Source organism: Urocampus carinirostris, chromosome 5 (assembly GCF_059441175.1).
Source record: "Urocampus carinirostris isolate Australia breed hairy pipefish chromosome 5, RoL_Ucar_1.0, whole genome shotgun sequence".
NCBI classification, from domain to species: Eukaryota; Metazoa; Chordata; class Actinopteri; order Syngnathiformes; family Syngnathidae; genus Urocampus; species Urocampus carinirostris.
This window is the reverse complement of record NC_142353.1, coordinates 5,267,046-5,271,785: the sequence shown is the minus strand read 5'-3', so window position 1 is coordinate 5,271,785 and position 4,740 is coordinate 5,267,046.

The following is a 4,740-nucleotide window of genomic DNA, read 5'->3' as shown; positions in this document are numbered from 1 at the left end:
TACTGCTTCCACAGGTTGGTGTACAAGTTTTCTCCTTAGTTTTTATTGTATCGTGTGGCTATTGTCAAGCAGTTTTAGGTAGGGGCGGGCATTAATTTTGGTATTGTTCAGTTTCAAGGAAATACAGGGCAGTATTGATACTGATGGGATCTCATCTCATCTCATCTCATTAGCCGTACCGCTTATCCTCATTAGGGTCGCGGGGGGGCTGGAGCCCATACCAGCAATCTTCGGGCAGTGGGCAGGGGACACCCTGAACTGGTTGCCAACAAATCGCAGGGCACACAGGGACAGACAATTCGCTCGGTCATTCACACCTAGGGACAATTAGGACCGGCCAATTAACCTAACATGCATGTTTTTGGAATGTAGGAGGAAACCAGAGTGCCCGGAGGAAACCCACGCAAGCACGGGGAGAACATGCAAACTCAACACAGGAAGGTCTCATGACCTCAGAACTGTGCCGCACACGCGCTGACCACTGTGCTGCCGTGCAGGGGGCACCCTAGGAAATATCTTTAAATCATTGAATTTATGAACCCTTCCCCCATTTAGTTAGTTTATAATTACGATAATCAGCACACAAAAGTATTTAAAAACATAGAAAGATTTATATTACAACTGTTTAGAGAACAAAAGCCAGGAGAGTCAAAACAAAAAGCGGCAATGTCACAAAAGTACAAAGTGAAATAACTAAAATATATTCCACTGCACAATATTTTGAAAGTAAAGTCAGTAATGCAAATAAAGTGTGAATTGTCTCTCACTGACTATGTTGCTATACTGACCACTCATTTACAGGATTTTGTTCAGGAACAGTCACATCTTTATATTTTGGGTGAAGCTCGTTGCACTCTGCAGGGGAAGATTGTAAATTAGCCAAAGTAGCGGACCACGGCGGCGCAGTGGTTAGCGCATGTGCGGCACAGTTCATGTCTTGGGAACCTCCTGCGTGGGTTCAAATCCAGCTCCAGACTTCCTGTGCAGAGTTTGTATGTTCTCCCCGTGCTTGCGTGGGTTTCCTCCGGGCACTCCGGTTCCCTCCCACATTCCAAAAACATGCATTTCAGGTGAATTGGCCGGTCCAAATTGTCCCTAGGTGTGAATGAGCGAGTGAGTTGTCTGTCCCCATGTGCCCTGCGATTGGCTGGCAACCAATTCAGGGTGTCCCCTGCCCACTGCCCGATGATTGCTGGGATGGGCTCCAGCACCCCCGCGACCCTACTGAGGATAAGCGGTGTAGCTAATGAGATGAGATGAGCGGACCACTTTACCACACTAGGGACACCTGGTATTGTACTTTTCTGTAGTTGGGGAAAAAAGTCCATACTGTGCTGCGATTCCTGTTTGCCTCTGTCATTTTTAGCTTCTGGTAGGGTGTGTAAGCATAAATGTGGCAGTCTCTTCTGCCTGGTAGGCAGGACTCAGGCATAAATTTAGTGAGTGACTGAGCACGCTGGGTGAGCAAGTGGTGTCTTAAAGGGACAGTGTGTAATATTTAGTGCCTTTTAGTGGCACAAAAAAACAACATTGGTCTGAATATTGGGCAAAAATACACAAACTATCATACCAATGTTATTTTTATATTACAAAAAAAATCATAGGTTGAGAAATTTGCTTTTCTTTTTCACCATGGAAACCCTTCTTGGATTAGCGGCACGTTCTTCTGGCATCCTGCTGCCACGCTCCGCCGTGTATCACTGGCCCTCGATCGTACCAGACAATACAGTGCGATCTAGTGGTCAACAGGGTTTATACGGGTGCTTGAAATCCTTTAAAATGCTTAAATTTTAATGCCGTGTTTTCAAAGTTGAAAAAGTGCTTGGATCTTAGGTGAAGTGCTTGTTAATGATTTAATTTCTTGCTATGTATCTTAGGTTAGATGTTGAGGTAGTGTTTGGGCTTCAGATAAAGCTTTAAAACATATTTTATGCTTCCAAAATAGGATTGGAGCTAGGGTTTACAGCTTGAGGTAGGTGCAGGTTATGGTCAGGAAATATGGTTTGAGCTCCATGTGGGGTTTTAAACTAAACGTAGGGTTTCAGAATAGGTTCAAAGCTCAGGTTACGGTTCAAACAGGGTTAGAGCTAAGATCCAGGGTTTGAGCTCCATGTTAGGCTTCTAAACTGAACATAGGGCTCCAAAATAGGCTAAGAGCTAGGGTTACAATTTAAAACAGGATAAATGCTAGGGTTACAGCTAGGGTTAGATGTAGGGCTAGGGTTTGGGCTGCAAGTTCTGGTTTCAAACCGATTTTAGGGTTCCAAAATAAGGGTTGCTACAGTTGGAGTTTGAAACTAATGTTTAAGCTCTCGTTCTTTTGATATGTGCTGGAGTTCTTCCATTAATGCTACTGGAAAAAAATGAATATTTCCTTGATAATCCTTCAAATGAGCTTGATTTTAGCCATGAAAAAGGTGTATGAACCCTGGGTCAAATTTTACACAATGGCGCTTCAAAGGAAATTTGTGGGGGACTTGAGTATCGATTCCAGGACAATAGTATCGATTCGATCCAAGTACTTGCGTAGTATCGCTAATATCAATATTTGGATCGATCCGCCCATCCCTTGTTTTAGGTTTCAATGCAAGTATATACAGTAATTTGTTACTAGTTTCCTCCACTACTTTTTGCGTGTCAATAATCTGGACAATAGGGCAATTCTGTTTTAAATGAAGTAACTAGTAACTGTATCTAATGACTTTTTTTCAGTAACACACCCAACACCGATGCTAGCTGCTTCCAGGTGCCCGTGACTGGGGCTGAATATGAATGAATGGCTTCGGTTCTCCAGAGATGGCAGTTGGTGGAGAGAGCCGCTCAAACCAGGGACCGAAGAAGTCTGGCTGGCTGGCTTAGAGGCCCCCACAAGCTGCTGACAGGAGCTGGAGCTAGCCATCACGTTAATTAGCGTTTTTTTTCCCTCTCAACTCCAAAAGCAGCGAATAGCGGGAGTGGGTCAGAGAGATGTGGGGGTGGTATATGACTCATAGACACAGTATGGTTTATTCATGATGGAGGAAGGGGTGTGTGTATGCGAGCGAGAGAGAGAGGGAGAGAACATTTGATTTGCACACAGTCCAGTTTGTGTGCTTTTGTGTGTGTGCTGATTTGGTGGATTACTGATTGGCACCAACCCAAGCTATTATTAAGGTTCGAATATAATAACAATACTGTATGAAAGTTTAATCAACTGTTTTATATAGTTCCACATCCGGAAAAATGGTGATGTTATATCCTTTCACCTTTGTGCAGTTAAAGAACGCGCTTGATCCGTGGGCCTGCACATCCCATCTGGGGACCATTGGACTGATGAAACTGGTTTAAAGTAGAGTTGGGCGATACCGGGAAATTCAATATCAATCAGATACAATTAAATACAGGGTAGTATCGATTTATACCGATAGTTTTTGTTTGGAAATGTCATGGTCAATAATTGAGTATCCTCTCCCCTGAGTTAGTTTAGTATACAGACATTACAATCTTTCAAATTTAGGAGAAATTCCCAGTTTTGAAGTCAAAAAGGGTGACCTATGTGAATTGTATGCGTCCGAGGAGAAAATGTTTGAAGGTGTTGTGCGATATCTCAGAGTTTATCGGCCGTTAGAGGTGGTGTGTCCCATTCAAAATCTGGCAGGAGAACTGTATTTATTTGTGTGTAACACACATTAGATTTTATGTCATTAACACTTTCTTTTCATTCACAGTACCAGAGACGAATGTTAGCAACTGGAAAAAAATGAAGCTGTCCTGAGAGATGTAAATAAAGGCAAACAGTATGACAGGGTAAACAACTCTCTAGTGTATTTGATGATGAATCAGAATTCGAAGGACATGAAATAAATACATTGTAAGTTGTATGTTGGAATTGTGTTCATAGTTGTTCATAAAATAAATTAGAACATGGCCGTACACATTCAACAATGTTGGTCACTTGCAATGCCTAGTTTGAGCTGAGAAAATCCCAAAAAGTTTTATAACGATAGCGATTATGATGTAATAGTCAAAACAACGAACAATATTGAACAATAATGGTCAAAATGTGGAACTGAAATGTTTTTTGCTTTCGTCCAATATTAAAAACTGAATAAACTTATCATCCTTCCAGTGCACAATATTTTGAAGATAAAGTCAGAAAGTAAGAATAATGCACAAAATACAATGTAAAAAAAACCTTTGACACGATAAAAAAATAAAATACTTAGTTTAAACACCTGATTTAGCACAATAGTTAAGAGTCAAACCAGAAAAAAAAATGCAATGTAATGAAAATATAAATATTGTATAACAAATTCAGAAAGACAACTAAAATGAGCATTATTTTGAAAATAAAGTGAGCAGTGGAAATAAAGTATTTACACAATAGGTTTAATTTTGAAACTTAAAGTGTATGTATAGTCATAAAATCCACTTACATCATTAATATTGTGCTAATAAAAATGGGAAGACAGTATCGATCTCAGGACAATAGTATCTGTTCGATCCAAGTTCTTGCTCAGTATCAATGATATTGAAATTTGGATGGATTCGTGCACCCCAAGTTAAGAGGGCTACTCCCATTTGTGACCTGACGTTGTCGTCTCCGCCTGGGTCCCTGACAGTGATCCTTTACCCCCAAGAGATGCAAATTGATTAATAGTTCTGTCTTTGACTAGAACCGATTGGTAAAGGGTTTCCAATCCACGTCCACAAAATATAATGAGCCAAGGCAGCACTCACAAACCAGCATCTCGTCTTTTT